This window comes from Mercenaria mercenaria, unplaced genomic scaffold, assembly GCF_021730395.1.
Source record: "Mercenaria mercenaria strain notata unplaced genomic scaffold, MADL_Memer_1 contig_4983, whole genome shotgun sequence".
Taxonomy (NCBI): Eukaryota; Metazoa; Mollusca; class Bivalvia; order Venerida; family Veneridae; genus Mercenaria; species Mercenaria mercenaria.
In genome coordinates, this window is record NW_026463257.1 from 26,014 (window position 1) to 34,871 (window position 8,858).

The following is an 8,858-nucleotide window of genomic DNA, read 5'->3' on the forward strand; positions in this document are numbered from 1 at the left end:
GGGCAAGTAGGACAGCCCTCCATATACTTCATACAGTCAAGCTAAAAAAGCTTCAAATGAATTCAGTTTAGCAAGTACTTACTTGACTTGTATGTAGAAACTCAGTAGGTAACAGGGCAGCATTAACAAGGTGTCTTGGGCTGTTGCTCACTCACAACTGTCTTCAATAGGATGTCTTGTACAGTTGTCAACACATATAATACCTGGAAAAAAACACCATATATACATGTTTTTCCATCAAATAATGTAAAGAACCACCCTCAACTACTTCAACTGACTGACCAATTATTGATCCAACCCTCATTTTAATTTCTCTATATGAAAACAAATATCCTATTATCTTCTTTCAGTCATAATCACTGTGTTACTTTAGTGCAATTTTCTGAATGAAGTTTAGTTGAATGTAAGAATTGTTTACAATTGCTCTGTCTGCAGTTCTAGTTTAAACATTGTATTGTGAAAAAAATATGAAGAAAAAAAAACTCATGATTTACCCATATCTAAAATTTTGATATGGGCAAAACAATAATTTCAACCTACAGTAATATAGAATATGTATATACCACTCTGTTAGTTTCTATAGGATGCCATAATGATTGGCTGTAAAAACTAACTGTGTTTATGGGGATGGGTTCTTCTTATTCCTTTAAGGTCAACAAGCAATTTACCAATTGTAGTTTTACTATTTTAATATTAGTATCTCCATAGTATTTAGTATAACGCATCCTGAAAATACATATGAACAATACTTACTATAAATACTTACAATCATGTAAGACACAAAGTTGTTACACAAAATACCGTTAAGTTCATATTAAGCACATCTCTTAATCAAATAATGACATCTGAGGCTCAAACATATACATGTGTGTGTACTGGCATATTACAGCTAAAATACATATACTTCAGGAAGTGTGTAAACTCAAATGTACATTGCTATGCAATTAATTAAAGGTTACAAATACAAATTATGCATACCAGGTTATGGACCTTAATGCACCATATGTCACAGCAATATCTCAGCACAGCATAACACACACACACACTGCTAACTGGTTAGAGGTCTGTAAATGATTAAATGGTTTATAGTGCAAATAGAGAATGAGACAGTGATATAAGAAAGTGATATTATGAAACAAAATATTAACTGTCTAAACAGAATGAGCCAATAGCATAAAAGATAAAATCATTACTAAGCACTTTATGGGACCATTGAATTGATAATTACAAACTGTAGTGAGTGAAATAAAAAACCTATATTTAATCCAATATTAATTCAACTGTTTTAAAATAAAAAGCTCAATACATGTATTCAAGGATATAGATTAGCAGGGGCTTAGTAGCCCATGGCCCCTAGATTTTGGGCTGGGTCCCTAAATTGTTGGAGAAAATGCTCATATACCTAATGTTAAACATTTATTTTTGACAGTCTGGGTCCCTAAATAAAAATAGCTTGTTTATATTCCTAGTATTCAGTTACATGACTATACAGACAATGACCAGGTATCTTATGAAAGACTAACCCAATGAAATTAAAGCATTTCAGAGGGAAAATTTTGACCTAGGGTCAAGGCACATGAATGCACACAAAACACAATAAAACTAACAAAGGGATATAACTCTTGATTTCAAAATATTACTATCCAAACCCTTAAAATCAGGGCTGTCACATATACATCCATGTTTTAATTTATGTGTATTTAACTATTCTAAAGCTGAAAATATTATCATCATATGGGAAGTTGTTTATGAGAAACCAGCTTACATGCATTAATCTTTAATAAAATTTTCTAAATTAAAAGAGGCACAATTTTGACAAGACTGAAGCTAGAGTTACACAACTTGCCCTGTGAGGTTATCTGATGACAGCAAAGTAATTTATGAAGGCCTAGTAGTTTTTGAGACACAGGCAAAACTGTTTCCAAAATCTCTAGTTTAAAAAAGAGGCACAATTCTGACAAAATAAAAGCTAGAGAGCTCTATGTGACCTGTCTGTGAGATCAAGTAATGATGAAGAAAACATGTGTGACTGACTTTTGAAAGCATTTCATAAAGTAGTGCTTGAGAAATCTGCTGATATGTAAAACTCCTGGCACATTATTAAACATGATTGATTAGTTTTTAAATTGTAGAAATTCCAGCTTTCTGCTTTCTTGTTAACATCAAAAATGTAAGAAACTTAAAAGGGACAAAACTATTTTTTAGTATGACTTTCAAGCTTTTAATGGTGACAGAAGAGCCCAGGTATTACTTCAGGCAAGATAGAGCAGGCACTTGTTTTAACAACCAACACTATGTAAATTAGCTGGATAACTTTCCTGAATGAAAGAATGCTATACCCCTAGTGTGGGTTTCAAATGCACAGCAACAAAGGGCAACTGATACCACATCAGTTGTGAAAAGTCAAAATATTTTCAAGCAAATAAAAGGTGTACTCTATATGGACAAACAGTACTGTGTGCTATCTAGTATGACATATTATATGATGAATTCTGAGAGAAGTAAAAGAGAATATGTATAGCATGTATGTCTTAAATATGCCCTACAGGTCTTAGAAAAGACAAAAATAACTTACTTTATTTCACAATTTAAAACTCTGTACTTGCAGACCTCTAAAAACCTGTGTTGACTGCAGTTTCATACCTGAAAAAGTAAAGCTAATGTTCAAACTTATCCTGGTTCATTAAAGCTATAGTTATGACAAAATGTAATATCAGTAATATGGTCTGTCAACTGTTTTTTTTCAGAAACAAACAATAAAATCTGCTTTAATATGAAGAATTATTAAATTATTTATAATGTGCAATACATTAAAACTTTTATTACTATCACTCTAAGATAAGAAGGAATATATATATTTGCTACTATAATTCAGACAAAGACATAATTATATCTTTAGAATGAAGGAATTTTATAATTACTTCATTTTGAACATTTTATAAACTTAAATGACATTTTCGTGGTTCTAGATGACTGTATGAATTGAATGAATTCAAGAGGAAGAAAAAAACTCAATGGCTTTTTTGTCACATACCACCAAGAATACCTGACTAAAATTGGACTGGGAAACAAGACGTCTGCTTTACACCATGCTGCTATCTGCAGTTGACCGAGATTCCAGGACTTCAACTCTGTTCAACATTGTCCACTATAGATCTGTTACAAAAAAGATGTCACTGTTTAGAACTTTATTTATAATACAATATTAAGAAAACAGAAATAGTTGGTTTAATGCAACAAACTACCTTTGAAGGGTTATAATAACTTTGGTTATGATTTGACAGCCAATTTTTTTTTTATCATGAACATAACTATAACTAAATATAAATTTCTTGCTATTTCCTATTTTTTATAATTGTTATCTCAATAATAACTCATATATTTGTCATAGGTTTAAATATCTGCTTAACAGTTTAAAAGGTATTATGGATTCCATTCCTTTTATTACCTCTCTTTATGACTTTGACAGTTGACTTGCAAAATCTCAGTTTGTGCATAAGCCCATGTATGCAGCACTCTGTCCCAAAAGTTTGCCTTGAGCAGTGTTTTTTTTTTAGGTCTGGTTACTGCACTGAGCAGTATTGTTGTCTGTAATTTCTTCTGGCATTCTGCAACATAAATAGTTTTAAAGACATTATAATAAACTGTGATATGCATAACATATGTAATATCACAAATATGTCAAATCAAGATTTCAAGCCAGATACAAAAGCCCTAGAGGACTCTCGACTAGGGATTGGGTTACCTGATGACTATCATGCAGGCTAGGTGGCTTTCAGTTAATTTATTGGAGGGCAAGAGAATTCCTTGACTTTATTATCCAGTAAACATATGTTCAATACAGACAGGTCATATAAGTTGTGTAGTTGAATAAGCGGTTCTCGTATCGGGTGGCCTCGGTAGCTCAATTGGTAGAGCGTTGGCATGGTAAGCCGAAGGTCCGAGGTTTGAATCCCCATCGAGGCTGCACATTTTTCCTGAGACTGTTACATTTGGCGGCTCGTCCAGGATGCTCACCCTTGGAGCCCATGCAGGGCAAAGCAGTTTGTATGGGGTGTGAATCTGAATTCAGTTAACAGTCTGCAGCAGACATTGGCCAGGAGTGCTAATGTCTCGCAATAAGAGGGAAGGTGTGTAGCAGTTCTCGTATTGGGTGGCCTCGGTACATGTAGCTCAGTTGGTAGAGCTTTGGCATGGTAAGCAGAAGGTCCGAGATTTGAAACCCAGTCGCGGCTGCACATTTTTCCTGAGACTGTTACAGTTGCAATACTGTCAAACATACCCTTCTATTGCAGGCATTTGTCCGTATCAAATATAGATCATTGATGCCTATTTAATTTATTTTTATATGTAACAGGCTGATCATACTTCAGCCCTGACTGGGAATCGAACCCGGGACCTCTCACACCTAAGGCGGACACTCTACCACGTCGCTATAAAAGCTAGCTCAATAGCAAGGAAGTATAAGTGCACCCTTATACTCTACCCTACTGCATACACCCCCTCCATTTTAGAATTCGTCCTCAAATTCCAGGAGTTTGAACCTCTATGGGACGTTCCAAGGTGTCCATTCACATCTACTCGTGAGTTATCTACGTTGGGCGCCAAATGTAACAGGCTGATCATACTTCAGCCCTGACCGGGAATCGAACCCGGGACCTCTCACACCTAAGGCGGACACTCTACCACGTCGCTATAAAAGCTAGCTCAATAGCAAGGAAGTATAAGTGCACCCTTATACTCTACCCACCTACATATATTAAAATCAAGTCTCATGCACATTCAGTTTCTTTTATTATATAGATGATAAAAAACACTGATACGAAGTAAACAGGGTACGAGTCGACCCCAAATAACCGTTGATGATGAATGTCTGCAATATCGACACTCATAAAATTATACCTAAATAACCGAATATTTCTACAATAATTATTACCAGCATGTCCCTCCAATTGATCTGTCAACACAGGAAACAGCGAAGATAAACAGAATTTATGTGCTCAATATTTCCTTTAAACTCGCTTCCGCTTCGTGTCGCACTGACCCAAAGCGCGTGCTTTTGTATGATCGATGACGTAGTTCATCCACTGTTGTGCAACATGTACACGGAAAATCAAGTTTTACTGCTGAACAATCTGCAGTATTTTCGACAGAAAGTTTCGTCGTGGTTGCTCACACGGATGCCGCCATTTTATTTACGATATCGTAAATATTTACGAGACCCCTGACCCTCTCGTAACTTTACGAGGATTTTATGTAGAAACTTACGATATCGTAGCTACGATAATTTTCATAAGACACCTATCAGACTTACGAGAACCTTGCGAGAGACTTACGAGAAAGATACGAGAAATATTCTCGTAAGTATCTTGATAAGACGGGCCCATAATTTGTAATTTCATACATACGAGAGAGTCGGGGGCTGATACGCCCTCGATCTAACCTGCATCATGTTAGACGGTATATTTAAAATTTCAGTGACACTGGAAGTGCTGTCAAAATCGGGGATAGCCTAACGCTTTTCCGTCGTTGATGCCATTTAAGATGTTAGCCTGACTGACCAAAGTTGCATTTGTTTCAAAAAATAAATCTAGATATGTTTTCGATTAGTGTGAGGTTCTCATCATTCAGGTTTTCAAGGATTGTTTTGACTGGTCGGATGTTTAGAGTAAGAGAATGTACTCATACAGTTCGTTTTCGTAAACATCGTGTTTGTAAACATTAAAGATTGCGTTTTCTAACCTTAACTCGGGATTCCATACTTTAGTGTATCTGGTATAAGAAAAAAGTGAGCTCAAGCTAAACCAAGACATAACAAAAATAGTAGAAAGGTCATTTTGTAAGTAGAGAAATTTTGGTTTGAAAACGTGTAAATACGGATGACCTAGTAATCGAACTGTAGTATCTTAGTCTATTTTTAACAACATATATTGAATTTAGCAAAGCCTTGTGCAAAATCTACCGATATGGCTGGGCCTAACTCTCGGGGTTTGTAGCACGCACCTATCATGAATGGTTTGTTGCTAACCAGGTAAAATTACAAGTGACCTTTGTCGAAATCGGTTAAATACTATTAAATAAAACTAAAGAAAAAGCAAATTCAGTTTAGTAGATATCAAACTGTCCGTCTGTAAATTCCTGAAGTTAGGCTGGTAAGGCTGCAAAATATTCCCAAATTACACCAAGTAAGATTTTTGGCCGAAATTATCAGCACTAAGCAGAAACGTTTAAGACTAGCTAGGGGTGTTTTGCACCTTGAATGACTTATATGGTTTCAAAGCAACTTCATTTAGATTTCATAAAGGAAAATTAGATTGTAACCCCTTTTCAAAAAAATATTTTACCTGATTTACCTAACTTCTAAGTATTGAAGATAAAAATAAAACGCTAGCAAGAAGATAATTATTTTATTAATTAGTTGCCCTTTATTAAAAGATCACCGTATCGTATATTTGCAATGCTCTATTAGAAAAAAGCAAAGAAAATAACTCGGCATATTTATGAAGTCTACAAGCATTTACCTCGTTGACAGTCAAATTCACAAAGCTATTCTATGAATTTTAAATACTACAGAATATGTACAAAATACATTTCTATCATGAATGAGAAATGTTTGCATGACAGTTTAATACACTAAAACTCTCAAAACAATTCTTGCATTCTCATCCATCAGAGGTTTATCAAAATACCAAGACGAATACCAATACACTGATGACAACACTTTATCACATGCAGACCACGATATTAATACTGTTGTAACATCTTTGGAAAATGATAGCTTATCACTCATTAAAGGTTTTCAGATAATAAACTGCAGGCTAACCCAGACAAATTCCAAGCTATTGTTATTGGTAATAAGACAAAGAAATGTAATATCTCCTTCAATCTAGATGATAATATTATTTTATGTGATGAGGAAGTAAAACTGTTAGGAGTAACTATAGATTTTAAACTGAATTTTCATTCTCATGTTTCAAATATTTGCAAAAAAGCATCTAGGCAGTTAAAACGCATTGGACGTAATCTATGTAAATTAGGTAAACTCAACATTTATTACTCATTTATTGTCAAATTTTAACTTCTGTCTATTGGCTTGGAGAAACTAACACTAAGAAAATAGAAAAAAATACAAGAAAGGGCCTTACGTTTCATTTATAATGACTATAGTTCAGATTATACAACTCTTCTAAATCAATCTCTGCTTCCATCTTTGAAAGTTAGGCGTCTTGAAACTTTTAAAATAATTAATAAACAGACTCCAGCTTATCTTCACGACCTTATAAATATTAATGATAAACCTTATTCTTTTAGAATTCAAACACTGCAGAAGTGCCACAGGTAAGGACAACAAGATATGGTAGCAACTCCTTCCGTTCTTGCGCTGCCAAGCTCTGGAACTCCTTTCCTCAACAATTTAGGGACGAATCTAACCTAAATCAGTTCCGGAGCTTGATCAGTGCTTGGAGCGGACAGAGTTGTCGCTGTTCTTGTTGTACCAACAATGCATAATTGTTGCTACTATATTTATGCCAATGCTTCTTTTGTACTGCATGTATTTGTTTTTATTTTGTTTACTGTTAACTTCAATACATAGCTTTCCAATTGCATACTTCAGCATGCCGTTGTTTATTTGCTCTGCTAGCTTATAGTTGTGCTAAATACCAAATATATGTGCTTATGTATTTTGCAACCCGTAACTGCTTTTGTTCTGTGCTTAGTTTGCATGTTTTCTGTTTAAATTGCATATGATTAAGTTTGCATTTTACGGAAACCATTTAATATATTTCCTGAGAGATAGGTGCTAATCAGGTCTCTTTGAATCTGATTCAAGGTGATATTTGATTTTTGAAGACATTTTTTAGCTGGTGCACTTTTGTTCATATTATTTTTTTCGGCGTGCCGTATTAAGCACGATTTTATGACCTCGTATGACCTTTTGCCGCCTGAATAATGTACCAGTCGGATTGCTTGGTAAGGTATTCTCGGTATTTTCAGCCATAATGAGAGATTTTGTAAGAGTGACGCTGATTGGAGGAAAGGCTGAAAATGCTTCACTCTGAGTCAAGTGTGACACTGAGTGAAATGACAACGCGTTCGTCATCTAAAACCTCTGTAAGTACAGAACCATCGGGTTGTGTGCGTACCATTTGAACAGGTGTGCGTAACCAAATATTCATCTGCTTATCCGGACATATTTCTGTTTTGTTAAGTTTATTGTTAAGTTATTTCTGTTTTGTTAAGTTTCCTTTCCTTAAGTTTTGTTTTTACAAAAAGGTTATTTGTTTTATAAAGTCATTAACTCTTACCCTGCATTACAGCAACAATTTCTAACCAGTGCAAATCATAACTAACCTGCAACAACATGTCCGATACTGTTAAATTTTAGACTCTAAATTGTAAATTAATCTTTCTGGTGGAAACTGTACATATTCTGAATGATAGACAAATTTGATAATAAGCTGATGTAGGGTAAAGGTTTATGTTGCTTCCAACAATTCCAGAAATAAAATAAAGAACGTATTTCAATATTGTTTGCTTACTGTTACCATCTTTTAAGCACCAAAGGCTCAAAATGAGCTTTTGTGATTGTTTGGTGTCCGTCGTGTGTCCCTACACAATTTCTAAACACAGTCTTCTTCAGAACTACTGTCCTCATTTATACAAAACTTCACAGAGGACCCTTTCAACATTGCCAAAAGATTTAAAATACAGGTTTCTGCCCATATATAACTTGTGCTTCACTTACATCACGCCGATCATCTTTTTTAAAGATATTTCTTGTTCAGAATTTTACTGATTAGATCTTAATCTATTTTTAGACTTTAGTCAAGATAAGCACAAACCTCTCAGCTTTTACT

General features: G+C 34.6%; 1 long non-coding RNA gene across 3 annotated transcripts; it reads right to left on the minus strand.

Moving 5' to 3' along the window:
• Window positions 1-17: 17 nt before the first annotated feature.
• Window positions 18-5,366, minus strand: LOC123564473 (uncharacterized). 3 transcript variants are annotated; one of them, XR_008369588.1, is made up of 6 exons: window positions 4,937-5,366; window positions 3,449-3,608; window positions 3,035-3,156; window positions 2,576-2,643; window positions 979-1,064; window positions 18-203 (listed from the first exon to the last, which is right to left on the minus strand). It is a non-coding gene; the product is annotated as an uncharacterized LOC123564473 (long non-coding RNA). The 3 variants fall into 3 exon arrangements; XR_008369587.1 differs by lacking the exon at window positions 4,937-5,366 and adding an exon at window positions 4,751-4,930 and having other exon boundaries at window positions 22-203; window positions 3,047-3,156; XR_008369586.1 differs by having other exon boundaries at window positions 30-203; window positions 3,047-3,156; window positions 4,937-5,362.
• Window positions 5,367-8,858: the final 3,492 nt, after the last annotated feature.